Consider the following 12,185-nt stretch of genomic DNA (forward strand, 5'->3'; position numbering starts at 1 on the left):
TCCCTTATTCCTCATACCAAACGAGAAATTTGGAAACTAATCGATGGACTGATGACGATGAACAATAAAGCTTCCCCAGTCAAGTAATAAAAATGAAAAACTGTTACCATTTATCTGATATTCAAAAGCATCCACTGAAAAGTTCCTTCTGCTGACTGAGCTTAGCATCGATCATAAGAAGAGATGATTTTCAAACTTTGTTGTGCTTTGTATTTCTTTCAGAACTACAACAGGAATCTATATATGCAAAAAGCATATGAGAGATAAAATAGGCAACAAAAGATTAATTAACATCTCCTCATTTGGTTCTAAAGAAAAACTTGATCGATGAAATTCTTGTTATGTGACAGCACATTGAATGAGATTTATATCAAGTGATTGGTTCTTTCCTTATTTGAGTCATGAAGCGTAGCGCCCTTCCAATTGGATAGATAAACTTAAGGCAGCGATAAATTAAAAAGGACTTAAATCATAGCTACATCTAACATCAATATTTAGAAAATTTCTCAGTTTCTGTTATTCATTCTGACTAGAGCGGACGACTTTATGCTACCTTACATTAATTCAAGTGAGAGACGGACCTAAGATTTGAATCTGATGGATTCAACATTTAAGGTTCTTAGCGATGAAATCTTATAGGATAGTACAATTTGTGTTGTAAAGAAGATAAACATAATGACATAATTCTATTCAAAAAGTTTAAAATGAAATAATCAAAACAGAAAATCAAAAAAAAAAAAAAAATACAAACATTTCCGCAATGGAAGAAATATACTCCCTCCGTTTAAAAATGAATGACCTACTTTTCTTTTTAGTCTGTTTCAAAATGAATGACCTCTTTCCTTTTTTGACATCATTTTAATTTCAACTTTTCACGTGGAAAATTTAAGATCACACGATTAAAGTCTCTTGGGACTTTGGGCTGTAGGTGACAAAAGAGTTTTAAAATGAGTTGTAGGTGACACAAGTCTTAATTAACACACTCTTCATCCATCGGCCAAATATCTTCCCCACCTTCATCAATTTTCACCTCGGCCTCAAGCTCTCCATCTTGAGATTTTTCATCACCCTCATTCGATTCAAGTCCTACCTCCTCACCAAGGTAATATAATTTTCCCTCCCTAAGGATTACATTCCTTCATTTTGGGCACTCAATAGCCTTGTGCCACCATTGACATTTAAAACATTGAAATCCCTTAGGATGAGAAGTAGAATTTGGTTTACCTTCATTTCTTGGAGGATACTTTTGGGAAGCATTCGTTTCGGTTTGTACAACCTTATTCTCGGTTTGGTTGGCATTGGATGAATGCTCTTGATGTTGGTGCCACTCCGAGGAAGGTCCTTGGTGATTCTTAGGTTTGGAGGCCGAGAGCTCCCTTTCAATTCCCAAGGCCGCTTGGAAAATACCATCGATCGTGTCAAACTTGTGGAGGGTCATCCGAGAAGCTATGTCCCTATTCAACTCGACTTTGAATCGTATAATATCATGGCTCACTTGTTCTCCTCTATGATCAAGCTTCAACATCAATTGTTGAAACTCGTCATAGTATGCTATGACACTTTTGTTTCCTTGCCTCAAGTTATACAACTTGGCAAGAAGTTCTTGTTTGTAGCCCTCGGGTAGGTACCTTTGATGCATAAGGTACCTTAATCTAAATCATGGAGGTGGCCGGCAATCAACACATCACCAAACCTCTTCACATACTCCCGCCAAGTGTTTGCATACCCCTCAAAGTGAGCGATTGCATAGCAACTCTTCTTCTCTACAGTTAGATCATTCAATTGGAATATCCTATCACAAGATGACTCCCAAGCAAGATATGCCTCGGGATCACTTTTACCCTTGAAGATCAGAAGACTAACTTTGATGAAATTGAGGCTAAGCTCTCAGGTTTGGTTACCACCCCTCACTTTTCGGCCTAAATCACCTTGGCTACCCCTCTTCTCTTCTTCCCTCAAGTAAGCATCACCATAAACCCATAACCCCTATGTTTTTCCTCCCTACCATAACCCTTAAAATGGTTTGGTGGATTTGGATTAAGTGGATTCAGATTTGGAGGATAGTAAGGCCTTTGGTTCAATGGAGTTTGGATTGGAAAGTGAGGTCTTTGGATAAGTGGAGGTTTCGGGTTTGGTGACATTTGGGTTCCAAATCCGTCATGTTGGACTTGGTGAAGTAGAGGGAGGGTTTCTCTATCATACTCACGGTTTTGGGAAATATTTGGTGGTTGGCTCGGTGACTTGTTCATTTGGTGCAAGGCCTTGGGAGTAATGGTTGGGGAAATATTTTGAGGGGTGGAAGGTCGACTCCTTTGACTTTCCACACTTCTAATCTCCCACTCATTGATTCCACATCCGTATCTAATTTCTCAAGACCAACATTCAACCTAGCCACATCTCGGGACATAGTTTTAAGGTGAGCCAAAATGAGATTGATGGCATTATTGTCCATTGTTTGAGCATTTGAAGCCTCGGGTTCCATTGTGGTTGTACCGAAAATAACCCTTCAAGTTTCTTCAAACTCAAGCTCAACAATGGTGGATGACTCAAATTACCTCCAATTTAGCTCAAATTCAAACCCTATACTCCTATAGTGTTATAGAACACAAATCTAACACTAATAACACAAGAAAAACACAAAATCAAAAACTCAAAATTTGACCTAGGGTCAAAAACGGGTTTAGTAGTTTTTTTTGGGATTTTTGATTTTGACACTTCTTTTTTGTTGGAATTTTCAATTTCTAGACTCTAATAGTGTCAGGGAATAAGGATTTTTGATTTTGACACTTCTTTTTTGTTGGATTTTGAAAATTCCTAATAACGTGAACAATAACTTTTTTCTTTTTTTCTTCTTTTTTTTTAATTTTATTTTCAAGATAAAAATCCCAAGATTGATTTTGTTGGAACAAAATCAAACCTTACTTTAATACCAAATGATACAAGATCGACAAGGAACATACAAACAACACCAAAATCAGTCCACAAGTTGAAAGAACCATGGACCCTTTTGATGACCACTCTCGGATTCAACCAAAACACAATGTATTGTGGTGTTTAACACCTAAAAACTGCCCACAACAAACTATGTTAACAACATCAAGATGAAGAACAAAAACAACACACGGGTTACAAGAGAAATAATACACCACACGGCTACAAGATTACAACAAAGAAAATGATAGATAGTGTGACATACACTACTACAAAGACCAAGAACCTAAGTGTATTCAAGCACAAACACACTTGATAAAGATAGTAGAAACACCTACACTATGCGGTGGACACAAGAGAGGACCTTAATCCGTCTAGCACCCAACGATCCAATCAAACTAACAACAAAAGTGATTCCACACCTAAGTTGTTTCCTAGTTTCAGCCAAGTCTCTATGGTAGAGAGAACTTGTGTTTTTCAAGTGTGTTATACAATATTCAATATAAAAAAACTAAGTAAAGTAAACCTAAAATATTTCTTATATAGTGTATTAAAAATAGAAGGAAAAAAGTTCAAAATGCCCCTTAGAGATTAGGTGTCCCTCTAGTGTGAATTAGTAGCTGTTTTGATATGTTTTAAGCCCTTAATTCCACTTCTCTTGCACACACACATGGACGAATTTAATACACATCCTCATAAATTCATCTACGTGATCGCACTTGTATCATCAGACCACCCAAACATAAAAATAGTATAAGAGATTTCATGTTTCGAAATATAAGTCAAAACTATGCAAAAATTCTTCAAACATATGGTGGTCACGTGCTTTTGGAAAACCATGCACTCTTTCATTATATGCATATTCAACATTTATCAACATGTACAACCCTCTCTTTTGAAATCAAAATGATAACCCAAATATCACATTACTCAAGACATTTCATATCATGCTTTTCAAGATGCATTCAAAATAATTCATAGCATATCATAAGTAAAGGAAAATCATAACAAGAGAGGAATTTTTTATAAGTCATGCTCTCAATTCAATAATCAACCTTAAAACACATGCTTACACACACACACACACACACATATATATATGTATATATATATATATGTATGTATATATATAGTTTCAAATCAATTTGGGGGAAAGCCTAAAGGCCAAAACAATATCATCAATACTTCTAAAACATGAATGTATTCATAAATTCGAAACCCCTTTCTTAAAATTATGATTTCTATGCTCATGAGATTTTAGGAAAACCCCACGTACCTTAAATTATAAGATCTGAAAGATGGAACCTAGATCTTGATAGATGAAACCCAGATCTTGATTTGTTTCTTGGAGATCTTGAACTTATGGCTTGATTTTCTTGAATTTCTTGTTCTTGGAGAAAATCCTAATTGATCTTATTTTGAGAGTGAAGAGGAAGTTTTTGATGTTGCAAAACTAATAATGATTGATTAATAATACTTAAGGGGTGATTTAATTAGTGTGAAAGGTTTTTGGAGTGAGGGAAAGACCAAAATATCCCTAAGGAACCCAAAAAAATTACATAATTGCATCAGTTGACGACCAGGGTTGACTGGCCGTTACTCAGGTGATAAGTCATCACCCAGGTCATCACTTTTGGGCTAGTTTTCACCATTCAGTGCCTTAGGCTGATGCCCAGGTCTGAAGGGCCGTCACACAGCTGATAAGTAGTAAGCCTCGTCATCACATTTTGGCTGACAAATATTTTGAAGTAAAATGAGCATAACTTTCTACTTTGATACCGAATTAAAGCAAAACCAGTGGCGTTGGAAAAAGGACTCAAAGAACTTTCATTTGATAAATAGTAAGCCACCCAGTTTGTCATATACAAGGAGTTATAGTCAATTTAAGTTGATTCAAGTTTTGACGCTTACTAAAACTTGAACGATAGGAAAGCTCTCAACTAGTCCTTGAGTTAAAGGACCTCTATGATCTCAATTCATGCTCAAATAGGTTCTCACACTACATAATTGATTAACATGCTAAATTTGCATAGGATTTAAGGCTTTTGGATCATCTACGCATAGAAATGATGGTTTTCGTTCTAGCCCAAAATGCAGGGTGTTACGAGATAATATATCTATTGCAACATATATCTTTTTAATAATCATCATAACTTTATCTTTAATCCAAATCTGGTGACTTTTTTATTATATAAATTAAAAAAACAAATTCAAAAATAAAAAGGCGCGACTATTCACCTCCATTTATTAATACTAGTGACTTTTTGATTACTATGGAAAGTTGTGACTTGATAAGTTCTTTTCAGTAATCATTTTTTTTGAGTTGTAACAGATATACCATTTGTTGCAACAAATCTACAATCTGTTGCATCAGATAATATATCTGTTGCACATATAAGATATCTTTTTTAATAATCAACATATCTTTAATCCAAATTTGGTGACTTTTATTATATAAATTAAAAAACAAATTTAAAAATATATATGTCGAAGAGTCATGATCAGTTATTAAAATTAAATAACCGTTCTGTTACGGTTATAAATTATGTTTATCACTTATTTCCTTATTATTTATTTATGAACCATTTTCATATTAAATAATCGGAAAGTCATATCATGTCTTTTCACCCTCTTAATAACAATAATTTTTTTTATTAATAACCGCCTGTTGTAACATATGATTGATTTGTCACATCAGATTAACCTCTGCCGACATGTTGAGAATAAGAAATAAGCAAGAATGATAATTAATTACTAAATAAGAATTAAAAATTCAAAATCGATCACCAAACAAAGATTTTTGAATCCCTTGGGTAGATCCGATATACAAAAGAAGTAAATACATACATACACTAAAAGCAAAAAAAAACATAACCTAATTATTATTAATACTATTATTATTATTATTACTATTATTATTATTGCTATTAGTATCGTCAACCGGATAATTTTCATCCGGCAGCAACAAGGCCCTCCTCAGCCTTGCTCCGAAATTGGCAAAATCCCTCTAGAGATTATCAAACTGCCTTTGAAGTTTCTGCAAGGACTCAATATGAATCTTCCTATATGAATCTGGATCAACCATATTTGTAAGTGTAGTAGAATGAATGAGTAAGAAAGGACGTATTTATAAATGATTAAATTGGAAGAGGTTAGTCAAACAAAAAACCACGACTATTTATATCCCTTAATCAAATAAAACTGGTGACTTTTTGAATATGTAAATTAAAAAAAAATGGATCTAAATACAACATTTTATCCTTTTTATTGTATTTCAAAAAGAAAAGAAAATTACTTTAAAATAAATCTAACAGATGGATAATCTGTTGCAAAATATATTCCATCTACCAAATAACTTACAACATATTGACAATCTGTTGCAACAGATGAATATATCAGTTTGCTTTTCCAATAGATGTGGTGTCAGTTACAACTTGCTAGTCATATGTTTATTCAATTTAAGCCATAGATGGGTTAGGAAGAATAAGATGAGTGCAGATGGATCCACTATCATATGTGTGTGAGTTAAGAAGTATTATTGATAAGGTCAACGGGACAACACACACGAAGTACAATATTTTTGTGAATATAATTTTTAACCCATTAGGCACTGATCATTCAACAAGATCCTTCATTGTACAGTTAAGTTTTATAGGTTTGAATTGATAAGGCTGAGGGCCTCATGAAGATGGTACAGATACCCTGTTAAGAATTACTGATGGTTATTGCTCGTGTTTATGCGTGTCAAGTTTTGAGAAGGGATCAATATTTGGTGTCATTACAGAGAACCAATAGCAATTGGACTTAACTTTAAGTGTGCATTGGACTCTAAGAACATCTTCGAAGCCACGCACTGCATAAAAAAAGAACGAAAAATCAATAGAAATTCCTCTGGCTCAAATTTATATGGAAGGGCTGATCGAGAAGATGATTATACACTAGAAATTGCCAAAGGAGAATGATTGCGAGGGAAAGGGGAGTTGATGAAAGACTATATCATCTGAGAGATAATTGAAGATGAGACATAGGGTAGAAAGTAACGTCTAACAAATCTGGCCAATGGAATTATCTTAAAACATGAGAAATCTGAATCAAGAACAAATATGAAAGTGTATCCGGTAATGTAAATTAATTTATTGTCTCTTTGAAAGAAAAATAATGCAGATGGACACTTTGCTAGGGAGCTGCGAATAGGTAGCATGGTTAGGATTATCACCTAGATAGAAAATAGCAGAAGACGAAGAAAGCAACTTTGAGGAAATCGGGGGTTAAAATGATATACAGTAAGTCTAGAAAACTTCCTCCAATAGCAACTACAGTTAAAGTAAGGAATCTAAGCGAAGATAGCAATTTCTGAATTTTAAATTACATCCACGCCTTCTTGTTTGTGGTTCCAATTAGGTCCACTGTTGTTGACCTGATCGGAACCACAAATGTGATTGAAAGGCAAATTGAGTATCATCACTTCGATAGTAATATAGTTATAATTGATTGTGTTTATAGCCTTAGTATGCTTTCAACATTTCTTGGAGAAGATCAGAGGCTTGCTATAGTTTGTTTATTTCGATAATATTTAAGCTTGCCTCCAGCTTGCTAATTCTGTATTCAAGCTGGTCGTTGCCATCTTTAAAGTTGGTCAAGAGTTCCTGATCTCTTTTGAGCTCGATCAGGAACACGACCTTCAAAGTTGTGGCATTTTAGAAGGCCTTCAGAATAGTTCCTTCAAGAGCCTTAAAGGATACACAAAGGGTTGCTGTTTTTGTTTTAGGTCAAAATGTATTGATGCACACTGAAGATGCGGTCCCAACAGTTGAACAACACACTTTTATCGAGCATTGCTTGATGCAGCTTGCTTAACCAATTTTATAAATTAATAAGCAAGAAGTTACATAGAGTGTGATCTAAATCGACTCTACCAAGCCTATCAAACATTACATAACTATAGGCTCATTACCCTATCAAAAAAATTTGACAGAGTTAGTGAATAAATCAAACGAGCTAAATCTCTCAGCCTTTCTGCTGATTGCTCTTCTCCAATTATAGATGACAAGATATTTGCTATGCAAAAATCGACACCGTCACCAGAAATGCTTGCCAGGGCACAAATCTTCAAATGGAATCATCAGTAATCTATCAATATCAAGTGATATTGAGATATTCCTAGTCATTCCTTCTTAAGACATTTACTACCGCAAGAATTTGTGCTGATGACAAGATATCTGTTATGCGAAAGTCTACACCATCAACAAAAATTCTTGCCAGAGCAAAAGTCTTCAGAAGGCATTATTAGTAACCTCTCAACATCAAGGAAGTCTTGTACGAAAGTCTTCAGAAGACAATCGAAAATAAGAAAGTTGTAAGCAATGATTATACATAATTACGACATCAACAACCTCACCAGATTCACTCCTCGTACAAAAGAAAAGGCAAAAATATTTTCATTTGTATTTGTATATTATTTATTTAACAAACAAAACAAAGATGAATTAAATGCTAGATTTAGTTTATCTTTGTTTAGTTTGTTAAATAAATAACATGCGAATGCAAATAAAAATATTTTTGCCTTTTCTTTTGTATGATGAATGAATCTGGTGAGGTTGTTGATGCCGTAATTATGTGTAGTCATTGCGTAACACTTTCTTATTTTCGATTGTCTTCTGAAGACTGTTGTACTAGACTACCTTAATGTTGAGAGATTACTAATAATGCCTTCTGAAGACTTTTGCTCTGGCAAGAATTTTTGTTGATGGTGTAGACTTTCGCATGGCAGATATTTTGTCATCAGCAGAAATTCTTGCGATAGTAAATGTCTTAAGAAGGAATGACTAGGAATATCTCAATATCACTTGATATTGAGAGATTACTGATGATTCCATCTGAAGATTTGTGCCCTGGCAAGCATTTTTGTTGATGGTGTAGACTTTCGCATGGAAAATATCTTGTCATCTATAATTGGAGAAGAGCGATCAACAGAAAGGCTGAGAGATTTAGCTCGTTTGATTTATGTACTAACTCTGTCAAATTTTTTTGATAGGGTAATGAGCCTGTAGTTATGTAATGTTTGATAGGCTTGGTAGAGTCGGTTTAGATCACACGCTATGTAACTCCTTGCTTATTAATTTATCAAATTAGTTAATCAAGCTGCATCAAGAAAATCTCGATAAAAATGTGTTGTTCAACTGTTAGGACTGCATCTTTAGTATGCATCAACACATTTTGACCTAAAACAAACACAATGACCCTCTGTGTATCCTTTAAGGCTTTTAAAGAAAGTTTAAATGACTTCTAAAATGCCAAAACTTTAAAGATGGTGTTCCTGATCGAGCTCACAAGAGATTAGGAACTCTTAACCCACTTCGAAGATGGCAGCGACTAGCTTGAATATAGAATCAGTAAGCTGGAGGCAAGCTTGAAAATTATTGAAATTCACAAACTAGAGCAAGCCTTGGATCTTCTCCAAGAAAAGTTGAAAGCATGCTAAGGATATAAAATACAATCAATTATAACCATATTACTATCGAAGTGATGATACTCAAGTTGCCTTTCAATCACGTTTGTGGTTCCAATTAGGTCAACAACAGTGGACCTAATCAGAACCATAAATAAGAAGGCATGGATGCAATTTAAAATTTAGAAATTTCCGCCTTCGCTTAGACTCCTTACTTTAACTACAATTGTTGTTGGCGGAAGTTTTCTAGACTTACTATACAACATTTCAACCCTCAATGCCCTCAAGGCGCTTTTCTTGGTCTTCTGCTATTTTCTATCTAGGCAATAATCCCGACCATGCTACCTAGTCGCAGCTCCCTAGCAAAGTGACCATCTGCATTATTTTTCTTTCAGAGAGACAACAGACGGATTTTTTATTACTGAATACACTTTCATATTTGCATTTGATACAAATTTCTCATATTTTAAGATAATTTCATCGGCTAAATTTGCTAGAAGTTACTCTCTACCCTATGTATCCTCTTCAATTAGCTCTCAAATGATATAGTCTTTCATCAACCACCCATTTTCCCTCGAAGGCATTCTTCTACTGCACCTATTGGTGCAAATCATCACCCCGAGCAACCCAATCATATAAATTTGGGCTAGGACAATAACTATATTGATTTTCCATTCTTGTTAGATGCAGTGCTAGGCTTCAAAGGCCTTCTCAGAGTCTAATACACCCTAAAAGTTAGTCCAATCGCTATTGAATCTGTTTATAATGACACCAAAACTAGATCCCTTCACAATGCTTGACAAATAAACATGAGCAACAATCGACATTAAATCTTAACAGGGTATCAGAACCATATTCATGGTCCCTCAGCCTTATCAGTTCGGACCTATCAAACTTAACTATAAAATTGTAGATATCTTATTTGAATGATCTATGAGTAATTGGTAAAAACAACATTCATAAAATCAGTGTACTCTATGTGCATTTCCATGATAACATTATCAGTAGTACATATCTCCCACATATAAAGTGGTTCCATCTGCATGCAACGTATTTCTTCGAACCTATCTTTACTACAACCTCTTGTGATGGTCGGGAAAAATTTGATCAATTGTCAGCTCCTTATATCTACAAAGAAAAGGAAAAAAATTGATGTCACAAAAAGAAAATTATTCATCTGTTCAACATATGTAGAGTCTGTTACATTAGATGTGGAGTTTGTTGCAATAGATGTGGAGTCTGGTATAACAGATTTAGAGTCTGTTGGAATATATTAAACCAGACTTGCTGGTGGTTTGATTTGTTCCAACAGTTACTTCGTCTGTTGCAACATCAACAACAGCATAAACTACAAATAAACAACAAATAAAAAACATCAACAACAAAGAAGCAACAACATTTGTTTTAACATAATCAACAATATAGAAGCAACATCTTTTGTTTCAACACCATCAACAACACCACACCACAACTTTCAACAACGTCAACCCCACCAACAACATCAATAACAGCATAAACAACAAAAAAACAAACAAAATATACATACAAAAAATGATACTATCAACAAGGCTTTTAAACTTCTCCCAACAGAATATTTTTTTTGCATATTGTAATAAAAATTCTCGGTTCATTTATTCAACACTTACAAGTTCCTTCAAGTTTTTTAAATAAATATCATATGGGTAAATGGTAATTAAATAAAAAATAAATGTAAATAACTTTCAAAGAAGAACACGAGAATAAAAGAGCAATAGTGAACCATACCTTAACGTCAAAAGGGGATCAAAATAGTAATTTCAGCTGAGGAAAGATATGGATCAGTTTAGATCTAAAAGGATATTTATGAGAAAGAGAAGAGAAAAGAGAGAAGAGAGAGAAAAGGTTGTGATAACCCTAAGCTAAAGAGAAGAGAAAGAAAAAGATGAGAGATGAATAAAATAAATTTAGGGCTGAAGCTGAGGAGAGATAAGATAATTCTAGATATATCATGTATGTAGACATGGGTTTCAATATTCATTAATTAATATAATTAATATTAATTAATAATTTGAGGGACACGAGGAAAACTAGTGACATTGAAAAGACAAGATAAGATTACTTAATGAACATATTTTTGAGTTATCCAAGAAAAAGAAACTCTTTATTTTTTTACCGCATTTTGTAGTACTTACTACTTTATCTACTCGGACAGAAGCTTGCTTTAAAATTGAAATAAAAATAAATTTTCAAACAGATATGTCATCTGTTGCAACAGATAACAATATCTGTTTAAAAATCCCAACAACACAGTCATCTGTTACAACAGATACAAATGTCTATTTGAAAATCCCTTTCCATTTGATAATTAAATATGTCAGCTATTACAATAGATATCAATATCTATTTAAATATCCCAACAGCTTAGTCATCTGTGACGACAGATGTAAATGTCCATTTGATAATTAAATTAGATATATCATCTGTTACAATAGATACCAATATCTATTTGAAAATTTCCAATAGCTCATCATCTGTCACAACAGATTTAAATGTCTATTTAATAATTAAATCAGTTATGTCATCTATTGCAACAGATGTTAATATCTGCTAGAAATTTCCACCAGCTCAGTCGTTTGTTCCAACAGATTTCATTGAAATTGATTTACGCAGAACTAGGGATGAATGAATAAGATCATAGGGTCAACTACAACTTCAATTGAGTTTTTATAATTGTATGACGTTGGTATTGCGTTCATCCCGACCCGAGTTGTCGATCGATCACTCTGAGTTGAAATGAGCTCTCATTAACTTAATGTTAGGATTAATA

The sequence above is a fragment of the Capsicum annuum genome, unplaced genomic scaffold, assembly GCF_002878395.1.
Source record: "Capsicum annuum cultivar UCD-10X-F1 unplaced genomic scaffold, UCD10Xv1.1 ctg2352, whole genome shotgun sequence".
Lineage (NCBI taxonomy): Eukaryota > Viridiplantae > Streptophyta > Magnoliopsida > Solanales > Solanaceae > Capsicum > Capsicum annuum.